The sequence below is a fragment of the Lithobates pipiens genome, unplaced genomic scaffold, assembly GCF_037356315.1.
Source record: "Lithobates pipiens isolate NorthernLeopardFrog02 unplaced genomic scaffold, aLitPip1_a1.2 Scaffold_18, whole genome shotgun sequence".
Lineage (NCBI taxonomy): Eukaryota > Metazoa > Chordata > Amphibia > Anura > Ranidae > Lithobates > Lithobates pipiens.
In genome coordinates this window covers 414,866,646-414,883,555 of record NW_027507758.1, presented here as the reverse complement: position 1 = coordinate 414,883,555, position 16,910 = coordinate 414,866,646, and the positions used below count along the sequence as shown (strand labels likewise).

The 16,910-nt window shown below is 42.0% G+C and overlaps 1 protein-coding gene across 2 annotated transcripts in view; it reads left to right on the top strand.

Moving 5' to 3' along the window:
• Window positions 1–3,122: 3,122 nt before the first annotated feature.
• Window positions 3,123–16,910, top strand: part of FNDC3B (fibronectin type III domain containing 3B) — a 467,960-nt gene continuing 454,172 nt past the window's right edge. Inside the window, exon 1 of one of the 2 annotated variants that reach the window (XM_077487969.1) lies at window positions 3,123–3,282. The gene's annotated coding sequence lies outside the window, so the exon portion shown is untranslated. The remainder of the gene's footprint in view (window positions 3,283–16,910) is intronic. The other variant, XM_077487970.1, reaches the window with a different exon arrangement.

Genomic DNA, 16,910 nt, shown 5'->3' with positions numbered 1-16,910 from the left:
CAGATGAACTGTGACAGGTATTCGGGTACTCAGATGGTCTTTGACAGGTACTCTGTATTTTAATGGACTGTGACAGGTACTCGGGTACTCTGATGGACTGTGACAGATACTCAGGTACTTGGGTACTCATATGGACCGTGACAGGTACTCAGGTACTCGGGTAATCATATGGACTGTGACAGGTACTAAGGTACTTGGGTACTCATATGGACTGTGACAGGTACTCAGGTACTTGGGTACTCATATAGATTGTAACAGGTACTCATATGGACTGTGACAAGTATTCAAGTACTCATATTGACTGTGACAGGTACTCAGATAAACTGTGACTGGTACTCAGGTACTCATATGGACTGTGACAGGTACTCAGGTGCTCGGTTACTCAGATGAACTGTGACAGGTACTCGGGTACTCAGATGGACTTTGACAGGTACTCGGGTACTCTGATGGACTGTGACAGGTACTCTGGTACTCTGATGGACTGTGACAGATACTCAGGTACTCTGATGGACTGTGACAGGTACTCGGTACTTTGATGGACTGTGACAGGTACTCAGGTACTCTGATGGACTGTGACAGGTACTCAGGTACTCTGATGGACTGTGACAGGTACTCGGGTACTCTGATGGACTGTGACAGGTACTCGGGTACTCTGATGGACTGTGACAGGTACTCGGGTACTCTGATGGACTGTGACAGGTACTCAAGTACTCTGATGGACTGTGACAGGTACTCAGATGACCTGTGACAGGTACTTTGATGGGTGGTGCAGGGCCTCTTTATTGGGGGGGGGGGGGCAATTAGGGTGATTGGTGTACACTGTAAGCGGTAATCAGATATTACCGAACTCTCCTTCTCACACATGATTGGTGTGTGAGGAGGATAACCCGGTAACATTTCGTTACCGTGGTTTGTTGGAATTTAGTGATCGGCTGTGAAAGGATCACAGCCGATCACGTGGTAAACAGCAGCTGGCCAATGGCTGTTTACCAGCGTCGGTGACGAGCGGTGTTCCCAGGAACACGCCACCACCGACATGCATGTGCAGCGAGCTCGAGATCGCGTGCATGTGCCGTACAAAGTGGGGTGGTACCACCTGTGATCGCCCGTGACTTCATTGCGGCCGATCACGTCGTAAACAGCCATGCCCAATGGCTGTTCACCCCCCTCGGTGGCGAGCGGTGTCTTTGTGACACGCCACCACCGAAGGAACAAGGATGCATGCAAACGATGGCGTGCATTCCCTGTTTAAATGGAGGGACATCATATGACGCCCTCCGAGAACGAGAGCTGCACCACCTGCCTGCCATATGAAAGCCGGTGAGCGGCAATCGCTTAAGGTAATTTAATACATTTTAAAAAATGGTTTGCTTTGGTTCTCCTGTATCATCTTTTGTCCACAGGGGCGGAGCTTCATTTTCCTCTATCATCTCTCACTCACAGGAGGCAGAGCTTTGGCTCTTCTTCATCCTCTCTTCTCCACAGGGGGCGGAGCTTTGGTTCTCCTGTATCATCTTTTGTTCACGGGGCGGAGCTTTTGTTTTCCTGTATCATCTTTTGTTTACAGGGGCGGAGCTTTGGCTCTCCATCATCTCTCCTCGACAGGGGGGGCGGAGCTTTGTTTCTCCTGTATCATCTCTCATTCATGGGGCGGAGCTTTGGCTCTCCTTTATCATCTCTCACCCACAGGGGTGGAGCTTTGGTTTTCCTGTATCATCTTTTGTCCACAGGGGGTGGAGCTTTATTTTCCTGTATCATCTCTAGCTCACAGGAGGCGGAGCTTTGGCTCTCCTTCATCATCTCTTCTCCACAGGGGGCGGAGCTTTGGTTCTCCTGTATCATCTTTTGTTCACAGGGGGCGGAGCTTTTGTTTTCCTGTATCAACTTTTGTTCACAAGGGCGGAGCTTTTGTTTTCCTGTATCATCTTTTGTTCACAGGGGCGGAGCTTTGGCTCTCCATCATCTCTCCTACACAGGGGGTGAAGCTTTGGCACTCCTGTATCATCTCTCATTCACAGGGCAGAGCTTTGGCTCTCCATCATCTCTCCTACACAGGGGGTGGAGCTTTGGCTCTCCTGTATCATCTTTCATTCACAGGGCAGAGCTTTGGCTCTCCATCATCTCTCCTCCACAAGGGATGGAGCTTTGTTTCTCCTGTATCATCTCTCATTCACGGGGCAGAGCTTTGGCTCTCCTTCATCATTTCTCACCCACAGGGGTGGAGCTTTGGTTCTCCTGTATCATCTTTTGTCCACAGGGGGCGGAGCTTTGTTTTCCTGTATCATCTCTCGCTCACAGGGGGCGGAGCTTTGGTTCTCCTGTATCATCTTTTATTCACAGGGGCGGAGCTTTTGTTTTCCTGCATCATCTTTTGTTCACAGGGGCAGAGCTTTGGCTCTCCATCATCTCTCCTCCACAGGGGGCGGAGCTTTGGCTCTCCTGTATCATCTTTTGTTCACAGGGGCGGAGCTTTTGTTTTCCTGCATCATCTTTTGTTCACAGGGGCAGAGCTTTGGCTCTCCATCATCTCTCCTCCACAGGGGGCGGAGCTTTGGCTCTCCTGTATCATCTCTCATTCACAGAGCAGAGCTTTGGCTGTCCTTCATCATCTCTCACCCATAGGGGTGGAGCTTTGGTTCTCCTTTATCATCTTTTGTCCACATGGGGGCGGGGCTTTGTTTTCCTGTATCATCTTTTGTTCACAGGGGCGGAGCTTTTTTTCCTGTATCATCTTTTGTTCACAGGGCGGAGCTTTTGTTTTCCTGCATCATCTTTCGTTCACAGGGGGCGGAGCTTTTATTTTCCTGTATCATCTTTCGTTCACATGGGACGGAGCTTATATTTTCCTGTATCATCTTTTGTCCACAGGGGGCGGAGCTTCGGCTCCCTGTTTCGCCCCTCGTACAGAAGAGCCCTGGCTCTCCTGTAGTATCTCTTATTGACGAGGGCGGTTCCTCTGATCTCCTGTATTATTGCTCCTCCACTGGGGCGTGCCCTCGGCTCTCCTGTATCATCGCTCGTCTACAAGGGGCGTGTCCTCGGCTGTCCTGTATCCTCTCTCGCCCACATTGGGCGGGGCCTCGGCTGCAGCAGCTTGTGTTATTTGGCCCAGCCGCTGATCCAATGGCGCGCCGGGGGCGTGTCATCGCCCGTGAGCAGGCAGAGCTCGGGAGGCCCGTTGCATTGCCTCTGATAGGTTTCATGCTGGCAGGGATTTACTGGAGTAGCTGCATACGTCGTGCGACCTGCTGTCCATAACCCCCCATTTCAGCGATACATAAGGTAACAGAAGCCGTCCTATGTCCCCGGAGTGCTGCGTGCTAGCCCTGTGTCTGCTGGTGTGGGTGATGAGGAGGAGAGAGGAGAGGGCATCAATAAAAGAAAAGTTCCAGCTGAGCAGTGCTCCTCTCCTGGCACAGCTTGGCACCCCGCTCCTCAGGATGGTGGGGGGGAGGGGGTGTCCTGTAAGGAAAACTTTGAGTGTCTGTGTGGGCTCTCCTTCTTCTGTGCTCTGTCTCAGTGACATCCCCTCCCAGGGTACAGGGGACATTCCTGATGGGGTTGTCACCTCTGTGTCCCAGAGCTTGTATGGCTTGGATGTGTCTGATGGGTGCCATGGTGCTGGGTGCCATGGTGCTGGGAGCTGCCTGTGTGTTGTACAAGGAGGCTGCCTCCATCATACCCTAGCATTCCAGGAAGGCTCTCCTCCATCTGCTACATCTGTGCATCTTTCTGCAGCCTGGATCACCGATTGTGTGTGTGTGATCCCTACTAAATCATACTGGCCTAGGGATTTCACTGCCCTAGGAAGTCCCATCACTGCCCAGCAGGGTGATCGGATCACAGCTGGACCCCCTGGGGACAACTTGTTGTGAGAATGTGTCAGATCATCATTAGTCCTGATTGTTTGTAAACAGTGGGTGGTAAGTGTCTGACAAAGGTTCCCTTTATCCAGGTCATAGTGTAGGTAGTACTGTTTAGTCACATTTAGCCAGACCTGTTAAGGATTTTTTGCCACTCATCCAAGTTGCTTCTTCAGCTCCGCTTGGATGAGTGCGAGATGTCTTCAACTTTATGGAAAAAGCCCATTTGAATGTTACTACGGTTTATACCAAGACATGAACCTTCAGTGTTGAAGATGGTTTGCCGCTTATCCAAGTAGCTTCCTCAGGTTGGCTTGGATGAGTTTGAAACTTTATCAGTTTACAGAAAAAGCCCAGTTGAATGTTAGTACTGTTTATACCAAGACTTGAACCTTCAATATAGAAGAAGGTTTGCTGCTTATCTATGTAGCTTCCTCAGGTCAGCTTGGATGAGTGCGAAACTTATTTGGTTTACAGAAAAAGTCCAGTTAAATGTTACTACTGTTCATACTAAGACTGGAACCTTCAATATTGAAGATGGTTTGCCACTTATTCAAATAGTTTCCTCAGGTCAGATTGGATGGGTGCACAGCCTCTTTGGTTTACAGAAAAATCCCAGTTGAATGTTACTACTGTTTATACCAAGACTTGAATGTTCAAAGACAAAGTTGAAGATGGTTTGCCACTTATCCAAGTAGCTTCTTCAGGTCGGTTTGGATGAGTTTGAAACGTTATCCATTTGCAAAAAAAAGCCCAGATGAATGTGACTACTATACCAGGACCAGGATGAATGAGAACCTTTAAAGATAATGTTGGAAATGTTTAGCAGTCCATCCAAGTTCTAATGAGTATCAGGAACCTTCTCCAACATTTATAGCCACCTGATACCCTAACCACCCTAATATAATCACCATGGAGTTTATCAAGACAGATGATGGGGTAGGTTCTAGGCACTTATTTAAACTGACCAGTTGAAACTTTGAAGGTTCTTATTTATCACAAGACTTAGCATACCGACTATTGGATAAAGGAGAACCTTCAAAGATAATGTTGAAGATGTTTAGCAACTCATCCAAATAGCTTCCTATTTAATGTGTATTAGGAACTTTCTTAACCTAGGCACCTTAATCTAACCATGGAAATTATCAAACTGGGGTAAGTTCTAGGTGCTCATTTGAACTGACCAGTTGAAACTTTGGAGGTTCTCATTTATCCCAAGATTTGGTATGTCAACTATTGGATAAAGGAGAACCTTCAAAGATCATGTTGAGGTTTTGCAGCTTATCCAAGTAGCTTCCTAAGTTCTAATGAGTACTGTATCAGGAACTTTCTCCAACATTTATAGCCACCTGGAACTCTAGCCACATTCATCTAATCACCGTGGAATATGTCAAGTTGGGGTATGTTCTAGGCACTCATTTGAACTGACCATTTAAAACATTGAAGGTTCTACTTCATCCCAAGATTTTGCATAACCAACTATTGTATAAAAGAAAACCTTCAAAGACAACATTGAAGACATTTCACTGCTCAACCAAGTAGCTGTCTCAGCTCCGCTTGGATGAGCAAAACGTTTTCAACTTTACGGAAAAAGCCCAGTTGCATGCGACTACTATACAAAGACTTGGATGAAGGAGAACCTTTAAAAATAATGATGAAGCTATTTATTAGCTAATCAAAGTAGCTTCCGAAGTTCTAATGAGTATCAGGAACTTTCTCAAACATTTATAGCTACCTGGCAACCAAGCCATCTTTATCTAATCACCATTGAATTTGTCAGGACAGATGCTGGGGTTGGTTCTAAGCACTCATTTGAAGTGACCAGTTGAAACTTTGAAGGTTCTCATTTATCCCAAGACGTGGCATACCAACTATTGGATAAAGGAGAACCTTCAAGGACAGCAATGAAGACATTTAGCCACTCATCCAAGTAGCTGTCTCAGCTCTACTTGGATGAGCAACACGTCTTCATCTTAAGGAAAAAGCCAAGTTGCATGTGACTACTATCTGTACCAAGACTTGGATAGGTGGAAACCTTCAAAGACAATGTTGACGATTGAGTGACTAAGTTCTAATGAATATCAGTGCTGCACAAACTGTTGGCGCTATATAAATCCTGTATAATAATAATAATATCAGGAACCAACCCCAACATTTGCACAACAGCTACATGGGTAACCTAGCCATCTTAATCCAATCACTGTGGAATTTGCCAGGACAGATGCCTGGATACATTCCTGACTCTCATTTGAACTTAGGGATCTACTTGGAAGAGTGGTGAACTTCTTCAACATCACAGAACAAGTCCAGATGAATGTGACTAAACATTACTAGTTATAGAAAGTGATAAGCTGTCACATCACATTGTCCATTGCAATTTGCTAGCTATTGTATCTGCTTACAATGCTATACATTAGGTAATGCATTAGCCAGAGTGATGTTTGTAGCTATTTCCTTGTCAATAGTTCCAATTAACCTCTGAGGGGATGTGTGGGAAAACAAACAGGAGAGTTTTCCTTGCAATGACCAGAAATGTGTGCCCTGAGGCAGACCCAGGGAAGAGAGTGAAGGAAGCCTCTTGTGCAGCACGTACTGTCTGGCACACAGCTCTCGCAGATGTCACTCAGGTGAAGCCATAGCTCCTCCTAGAACAAAACCCCAAAGAATCTGAAGCCTCCAGCTATCTGGAAAGACACTGCAAATGTCTGGATCCAGGGGGCACGTTGGAGAAATTGAGGCATGCTGCAGCCATTTCACTCTGAATCATCCCAGGCAGCTTTTTTCCCAGAAAAGATTAGCAGAACTTTATGATCACAAGTCTTTTAATTATAGAAAGAAACTATTCTAAAAAAAAGTTACTATTTTACAGTAAGATCTGCACGCAGTCAGCTGTAGAAGCATTTGTGTCTGTAATTGCTCACCAACCTCACTACCGATTGTTCCTTCCAAAACTGAAATGACTAGTCAATCGATGGATAAAATACTTTTAAATGCCTGCACAGAGATTTATTTACTTATTTACTTTTAAATGCCTGCACGATTTCCTTTTTTGTAAATATCTCCTAAACCGTGAAGGTTTAGGAGATATTTCAAGCACCTTACAGGTAATCCTTAATATAGGCTTACCTGTAGGTAAAAGTGGTTGTACAGGGCGTACAACCACTTTGATTTTTGGACTGCTGATATTGCAAGCTGTGACCTGTAGTTCCACAACAGCTGGAATACTAAGAACCATCCTGGATTAGGATTGTATTAGGATCCATAGAAGCAGTATGTTTGCATGTGGTACCTTGTGCTTATAAACAAAGTATTATGTGAGTAAACATAAATTACTTTATATGTTAAACAAAAGCATCTGAAGGATGAACTTTCTCAGACTGTTGTCCATAGCAGATTTTCCCTTGCTTTCTTTCAGTTTAGTATTAAGAAAAAAAATAAGTTTAGTTGGGCAACACAGACATAGGGGTTGATTTATTAAAGGCAAATGGACTGTGCACTTTGCAAAGTGCAGTTGCAGTTTGCAAGTGAAATTGCTCCAGAGCTTTGTAAATGAGGTAACGCTTCATTTGGCAAAGAATACTCAATCAAATAAAAATAAAACAGAATGTTTGCGTGCGCGTGTGATTGGACGATTGAAGTCAGCAGAGCGTCTGCTCATTTAGTAAGCCCCGGAGCAACTTCCCTTGCAGTGTGCAACTGCACTTTAACAAGTGCACTGCCTATTTGCCTTTCCTAAATCAACTCCATGGTTTCAGCATTAGGCACGTTGACACGTGGACCACTACGATTACTTTTAAATTGGCTGATTTGAAGAGGAAGTACACTACTATGTTTTGTATTGGTATATATAAGATCTAACATTGGGGTTCATTTACTAAAACTGGAGAGTGCAAAATCTGGTGCAGCCGTGCATGGCAGCCAATCAGCTTCTAACTTTAGCTTGTTCATTTAAACCTTTACAAAAAAACTGGAAGCTGATTGGTTGCTATGCACAGCTGCACCAGATTTTGCACTCTCCAGTTTTAGTAAATCAGCCCCAATGTATGTTAGCCCTGAGCAAATTTGTCTAAATACATTATATGACATACTACTCTACTAAGCAATATGTTTGTAAATCAGGCATCCTTATTGTGTATACATTTGTAAGTTATCTTTGTGCAGATTCAAAATGTTGGCATATTAATAACTGGTGTTAAATGCATTGCGGGATCTTCCTCTAGAGACAGGAGTTATGTGAGCAGAGGAAAACGTATTTAAAGAGGTGGAAATAGGAGACGATAGGTACACAACCATGGTCCGCCACCTAGAGGCTGGAATGCAGGGTAAATGGCGTATTTGTATGCTACCTTTTGATGTAGCTGACAAACAGTCCCACAGTTACTTGAAATTACAGTCACTAATAATCAAATGGTGTAGAGCAAGCCTATAGATGTTTGCTTTTCCCATCTGATGCGGCTTAAGGCACTTCCTATAGTAGCAAAACATCCTGTTTATATGTCATTTGTCACCATGATTTTGTTTTATTATATACTGTACAAAATGTAATATCGCTTTAGGCAAATATTTTTACTTGCATGCTTTTGAAGTGTGTTTTGTCTATAGTACGCTCATTTGTGCCTTATCTCAATTCATTCTTTTTTTCTGTTTGTAGCTGTAGAATGCCTTTTCTGTATAGTGTCATGCAATTGTTGCACATTTTGTTACATGTTTTGTTTATGATTGCAGCTGGTAGGTATTCAGAACCTGCCATCTCACAGACAGTATTTTGTTACAGTATTTAGATATATGTCGTCTATGTAGGCATGCTGGAGTCTATGCCAATAGTCATAATTCATGTCGGCCAACCTGATTAAATGGTTACCTTTAGCGCATTGCTCTTACCATCCTAGTACTATTCAGGATAAACTTACCTGCAACTGCTATAGAAATGCAGGAATCATGCTCTTATGTTCTTTATGTAAACTGTGAGTAGCAGTGAAGTGATGAAGAGCTGCATGCAGGACCCATTTACATTGTTGTGGTTTAATGTGTTCTAAAACACATGCATCCAACTTTCCTTTACTAAAAATAGTATATGTTACAGGGTGGATTTGATTTAAAGTCGATTTAAATCACGATTTAAATCAAGCCAATTTAGATCACGATTTAAATCAAGTTGATTTAAATCACAATTTAAATCATGATTTAAATCACTAGTAAAAAGGCTTGATTTAAATCAACTCGTTTTAAATCAAATTTTGTAAAGAGCATCAGTCATTTCTGTCCCGCAGTGGCTCCTTCTCTGACCCGCTGTTTACTCGCCGACAGTCCTATTCACTTTACTGGGATGGCTGGTGATGCAGCAGTGACACAACAAGATGAGGGACGTGGCAGCAGCAGGTGAGTGGATGCCTGCTAAAAGGCACTGCCAAGATGGATCTGAAATGACAGGTGCTCTTTAAATGTAAGGACTCATTCTTGCTGGTAGTTAGAATCTTTATTTTTGCAAAATAAATGAAGGCTTTCTATTTAGAATAATAAGCTCTCAGGTTAGTAAAACAGCGATATCAGAAATGATTCAATAATACAGTTTTTAGTGTACATAGATTTGCAAAACAATGGGATAAAGGAATATTCCTGAACTTTGTTTTACCTCATGGTTACTGCGAAATTGTGTGAATGTATCAATGCGGTGCATGCTATCTCAGCTTGCATTCATTGAATGAGTTTACCAAAAATGTAAATATTACAGAATATACAGCCTCATGCTACATAACTAAGCTCCATTTCATGCTGAATAAACTAAATTATTATTGTACCCTGGATAGAAAACTATCTTTATATAGATTGTGACTCCAAAAGAATTTTATTAAAATAAATTTGATTAAAAAAAAAATCTATTTAAATCAACAAAAATCTGATTTAAAAAAAAAACAAATATTTTTTCATTTTTTTTTTTAAATAATCATATATTTTTATCCACCCTGGTATGTTCCCATTTCAGTGCCGCATGTTTCTTTTTTGAAGCTTAGTGAAGTAGAAGGCCCATAGAAGTCAATGTGCACACACCACAATGCATACAACATGCATTTTGATGCATCACAACAACATATATAAACAAGCTTTGGTCAACAGCTGTTAACCCTACCCCCTCTAAGTTCTAAAAAAAAAAAAAAAAAAATACATTGAAAATGAATGAAACAAAACAAAATGCACTTGCCTAGCGCTACAAAAAGCGAGACTGTGATGTTTCGGTGAGCAATTAATACCTGCAAATGTTACACGTGCGCAATATTTAACATGAAGATTTATGTGATGCTACATCAATATTACTTCCAGTTCACTGAACTTCAATAAAATTCGTAACTATTGAAAAGTGGTTTTAAAGAACTGAGAACTGTGCAAACGAATTAGCAAATTGCATTGTTCGGACCAACCAAATTGAAGGAATATTGATGAAATTGATGGTTTCTGTTGGTTTTCCTATAATTGCTGCTGGCATTGTGTAGTAATGAGTTTATGTGTAGATTTTGTTATCAATATATGTCGTTTATTATTACAATCTTTGAATAAATTTATATTTGAAAAATCTGAGTTTCCCACAATGCTCATTTGAGTTTGTTCTTGGGACTGATGCTGTTAATCGTATGTATTCCTTCTTCACATGCTTAGTTTACAAAATAATTCTCTATTTTTTGGTCCTGACAGCAGTTTTTTGAATGGCTTTTATTTTGCTTTGGGTTTGTGCTTTTCAGCACAATGAATGACTTCCTCTGTTATTATTGGATGTGTACGACTCCGTTGTTTAGACTGGTGTTGCTAACACTGGTCATCAAGTTCAGTTCATGGCTATATTTTTCCCGATATGGGGTAGGGACACGGCTTTATTAACCACTTTAGCTCCAGAAGGTTTTACCCCCTTCCCGACCAGGCCATTTTTTTTGCAATACGGCACTGCGTTACTTTAAATAAAAATTGAGCTGTCATGCGACGTTGTACCCAAATAAAATGAATGTCCTTTTTTTCCCACAGATAGAGATTTCTTTTGGTAGTATTTTGCTCACCTCTGCAGATTTTATTTTTTGCACTATGAACAAAAAAAGACTGACAATTTTGAAAAAAAAAACAATATTGTTTACTTTCTGCAATAAAACATACCCAATAAATAAAAAAAATATATATATATCAAATTTCTTCATCAATTTAGGCCAAGTTAAAAAAAATTCAGATAAGCGTATAATTATCGGTTTGTGCAAAAGTTATAGCATCTACAGCCTATGGGATAGATTTAGGGACTTTTTATTTTTTAAATAATTTTTACTAGTAATGGCAGTGATCAGCGATGTTTAGCGGGACTGCGACATTCCTGCAGACAAATTTGACACTAAGTGAAACTTTTCGGGAAGCAGTAAAACCAATGCAGTGATCTGTGCTAAAAATGTATGACTAATGTACTGTACTAATGACACTGACAGGGAAGGGGTTAACATCGGGGGCAGTCAAGGGGTTAAATGTGTCACTAGGGGGTGCTTGCTAACTGTGTGGGATGCACTTTGACTAAAGGAAAACAGATATCCATGTTTCTTCTTAGCAGAAACACAAGATCTCAATTTTCCCCTCTGGCAGAACGGCGCTCTGCCTTGTTTACAGAGTCCATTAGGGGTGTCTGGGCGTTGTCTCTTCTCTGCTCATCACCACCTATATGCAGTGGATGCAAATATTAGGAAATATAAACTGCTAAATACCTTTTCTCACCTGCACTGATCACATTCACCCTCCCAAGCATAAAAAACTTTCTCTAGCAGTACACACCAAACTGAGCATGTGCAGAGTGCCCCCAAGGCTATGTCTTGTCAGGAGATGGATTGGGGACTGTGGAAGAAGGGGAGGATCAGAGAAGACAAGATTAAACATAATTTTTACACAATGAGGAGGAATAACCCCTTAGATTCCACAGTGATTATAACAAGCATACTTTACTGGATATATAGACTGATTTTACTGTTGTGGGTTTAGTAACACTTTAAGCCTGGTACACACGGGCCAAATATTGGCCAGTATTGGCCGGTTCAACATAAACTGGCCAACATTCAGCCCGTGTGTAAAGCAGCTTGTCTGACAGAAGCCAGCTGAACATCCGGCTTCTGTTGAACTGGCATGCTGGAAAAACAGTCGCCGGTCAGCATCCAATCAACTCTCACAGCCAATGGCTGCGAGCGCTGACCAGTGTGTTCTGGCGGGGGGGGGGGGGGGGGCAGACCCCCTGTCAGAACACAACAGCTCAGCAGGGAGATCACTGCACTAACATTGCAGTTAGTACAGCAAGCTCCTTAGTTTGTTTGATTCAGCCCGCTTGGTTGAATGGCAAAAAACTGCCTGTGTGTACCAGCTTTACAAAGTGCACTATTTGCCTTTAGTAAATCAACCCCAAGATGTTATTGGGAGAAAAAGAAGGGTGACTCTCCCCAGTGGGACACAGACCTCACAACGAAAAAATAATCTACAGGTATAATCAAATGCTGATCTTTCACTGCCTAAAAATTAGGTGTTTTTATTGCTGTTTTGTTACAGTTGGAAAGATTTCCACTCCCTTTCTGTTCCAGTGACAAGAATTCAAGAAATAATTGAAATCATAATAGAGACACAGGCAGAAGTAGAAACCTGAAGGTGGATTTAACCCTTCCCCATTGTATCCCAAACTAAAATATAAACTGTAAAATGCATTGAAGTTGGGCATTAAAGGAAACTGCATATGAAGGCATTGCTGATCACTCCTTCTGAAAATGCTAGTTGCTTGACTGTCAAAATTGGCCTTTCTCAACTAGGGCTCCTCCAGAAGGTGGTAGGGGTTTCTTGAGAATTAGCAATTTTTTTTCTGTAAAATCAGTAACCACTGACACTAATGATCTTTTTAGCCATCTATAAAGGGGGTATTCTTCCGATGACCCCCAGTGTAAGAAGCATTCTTCCTGAAGGCCACCAATGTAAAGGGACCCCTCTTCCAATGATCACCAGTGAAAGGTGGTCCTTATCCTACTGTCAACCAATGTAAGGGGACACCTCCCCCAATGATCACCAATGAAAAGTGGTTCTTCTCCCACAGACCACACCAATGAAAAGTGTCCTTTCTCTACTTATGTAAGGGGACACCTCCCCCAATGATCACCAAGGGAAAGCGATCCTTCTCCCAGTGACCATCAATGAAAGGTGGACCCCTCTGCCAATGATTACCAATGAAAATGGTCCTTTTCTCAAAGACTTCCAATGTAAGGGGGGGGGGGCACTACTTCCAATGATTACCAATGAAAAATGGTCCTTTTCTCACTGACCACCAACGCAAAGGGGACATTTTTACACACAACACCAATGCAAGGGAACACTGCGATTTTTACTATGTGCATTTCTTTTCTGGTTATTATTAATATTATTTGTTTTGTGGTATTATTTTTATTGAAAATAATTGAGTTGAATAGAGCAGCCCTTGGTTTGCAATACTTTAGGTATGCCACATTCTTTATAATTGTATTTAGTTTTATATCCCAACTTACTGTTCATGTGGTATTATGTTAATATAGCAGGGGGAAGTTATTTCATGGGTTCCCCATGTTACAAAAGGTTGAGAAAAGCTGTGTTAAATCAGTGGTTTTCGTATTTTTGCTGACCTAAGTAAAGAACACAGATATGGATTTTGGACCTCACACTGATTCATGATCTACATATTTCTGTGTTTTTTTTTTTGACTCATAAAGTATTGAAACCACTGGATAAGTATGGAAGCCAGGCAATTGGCATTTTCAGAAGGATAAAGGCAATATACAATCTGGAAGCTGCCATTCTTAAAAGGCTAGGTCCCTCCCTCTGTCCTATTTTTGGTGACAGCTGTCAAATGTGGCATTGCCCTCCATTTTGGGGGAAAACCTTTAATTTTCTGCCATGTCTTGTGGACGGGAAGTGAAGAAAAATGTCAGTGATGGGAGTTTTAGTAAAGGTCTATATTCATCCAGGCTCAGAATATATAATGTTTTTGGATCTCAGTGTTCACCAACTAACGTCAGAGCAATGCATGAATTGTTTTCTGGCTCTTATATGCTATTGTATAGCCAAGAATGTCTAAACCATTAATATTATTTAGAATCCATCTCTCTGCATTTGTTTTTCTGCATTTTCTCTTATGATGTCCTCATTTGACATTGAATCTCTGATTAGAGCTCATCTGTGTATTATCAGAAAGTTAAAGTTTCCATAAAGAGCCACATTGCGATACACCCAAACGCTACAAACAAAAAACAGTTCATTTGTTGCCATTTGTCATGTACCCTGTGGATTCTTGCTGCTTTGTTTTAAGGGGGATACATTATAAGAACAACACATGTATCCTCAGGTTTAAAGTGGACGTCCATGCTAAAACTAAAATCCCTGCATCTATAGACACCCACGATCTAATGCTGCGTACACACGACCGGACTTTCCGACAGGCTAGGTCAGACGGAATCAGTTCGTCGGACATTCCGATCATGTGTGGGCTAATCCGAACGTTTTTCATTTTAAAAAAAATCAGACGGACCTAGAAATAGAAAATATTTCAAATCTGTCCGATGGACTCAATTCCTATCGGGAAACCGTTCGTCGGTATGCTGGTCCAACGGACCAAATACGGCACAAGGGAAGCTATTGGCTACAGGCTATTGAACTTCCTTTTTTAGTCCAGTCTTATGTCATCACATTTAAAATGAACGGACGTTCGAACGGACTTAGTCCATTCATGTGTGGGCAAGTCCGTTAGTTCGGAAAGTCAGTCGAAACTCCGTTGAAAGTCCGTCAGGAAGACCGTCAGACCTAGTCTGCCAGAAAACCCGGTCGTGTGTACGCGGCATCACACTAACCTATCTAGCCCTATAAAGAAAAAAATAGTATACATACATTTTCTGAAGCCGATCCGACCTGATCTCCAGCGGTGGAAGCTCTGCAGAGGACACGGCCCACAATGGCTGTGAAATGAATGTGAAGTGATGTCACTTCTGTTGTTGGACAAGTCCTCTGCACACAACTACACAGCGAGTCCGCGGATGACAGCTCAGTGCGGGATCGAGTCAAATCAGCTTCAGGAAAGGTATGTATGGTGATTTCTTCTTTACAGGGTTAGATGGGTTAGTGTTAGATTGTGGGTGTCTATAGATGCAGGGATTTTAGTTTTAGCATTGACATTCACTTTAAGGCAAGGAGGCTTAGCACCCTTGCTTAGCAGTTCTGGGGTCTTGTGCATGTTTCTGACCAAGGACACTAAAGCTAGCCGTACACATGTAGAATTTTGCAATTTTTGTTTTCAGAATGTTTGTTTGATATTCTGCTGTTTAATGGGGTGAAACCAAATTATGTTTTCATTCCAAAAAAATCATACACATAAAATATCGTAATGAAACCAGTTTAATACGTCTGGGATTCCATTCAAGTAGCAGGTCTGGATGAAATTTTAGGGCTTTCAAATGAAATTAGCTGACTCAATGAAGACAAGAAAGAAAGTTATGATACAGGTACATGAAATAATGGATGGGATGTTCATGTATCTGTATTGACTTTAGGGATGTGACATCATTAGAAAGGGTGCAGTACTCATTGCCTAACATATGTTTGTTAATGTTCTGATAAATTATTTTTCATATTTTCTGCATGAACGTTTGAAGGAAAATCGAACCATTGGAGTTTGCATCTTCTTCATCTCCTAATGCTCTGATTTCCCACAATCACTCAAAAGCATGCTGGTAGGTTAATTGATCTCAATCTAAAGTTGCCCTAATGTGTGTATGTGTGTGTGTGTGAGGCTGTGGTGGGGTGTTAGACTGCAAGTGCCTTTGGGGGCTAGGAATGTTGTGAATAGTTTGATGTATCTTAAAATAGTGTGGACTATATCAACAGTATACAAAAGAAACAATAAAATATACATTTAAAGTGTGTGTAAACTCTTAGCCCTTGTACACACGGTCGGAGATTCCGACAACCAAATCCGTCGGAGTAACTCCGACGAATTAATTCCGGAAGAGGTCCGGAAGTTATGTTGCATGCACACGGTCGGACAAAGTTGTCGGAAAATCCGATTGTACATAACGTGATGATGTTATTTCGTTATGATGGGACTACGTTCAGGCTAGTAGCCAATAGCTTTGGTCTAGGAATTTGATCTGAGCATGCATGGCACTTTGTCCGTCGGAGTAGGCTACACATGATCGGAGTATGTCCGATCGGAGCATTTTGTCGGAAAATTTTACCGGCAAGTTGGAAAAGTTGGTCCGTCGGATATTCCGACGGAAACAGTCCGATGGAGACCACACTCCGTCGGAATCTCCGACCATGTGTACAAGGGCTAACAATGAACTGCTCTTATTTGCTACCCCTTGGATTGTTCACTTAACGTTTGGTTTTATCTGTTCATTAAAATGGTTGTTAACTCTCCCCCACAACGTTGTTCCATGTAAATCAGCATAAAAAACCCTAATGAACACTGCTTGTAGATATCGCCTTACTTGCTTAGTATTGTTGTAATCCTTTTTGTTATTTAGAGTGACATCACTGAGCATGCCCAGATCTCCCCCGATTTACGGCACACTCTCTATGTGCTTGTCTATCTGTTATCAGGACTTCCTACGGCACACTACTGATATCCCAGGAGGCTGCAGAATCATTCAGAGCTTCCTCCTACACCCCATGTGACCATGTGATATCACATGCAGTGTAAACCTTGCCATTACTGCAGTCTTGTCTGCTAAAGCTGATAAGACTGACAAAGGCAAACATTAGACAATCGGCACAAGTAAATACTATGAAATAAAACAAGTCAACTATGAACAGGGAAGCAGGGTTGCCATAGAAACGTTGGATTGAGAAGGAGGCTTGTTTAACAGTACAGGAAGTGCTCAATGTAAGGGCGGAAATACACTCCACTGTGGACTCAGAAAACAATACTTAAGATGGCGCTGCCTAACCCCTGGAAACAAGTTTTTTAACGCTTCTTTAAACCTGAAGTAATATGCGATTTGGGCTGGATTACAGTGGCTATAGTTTGAAAATTACTTA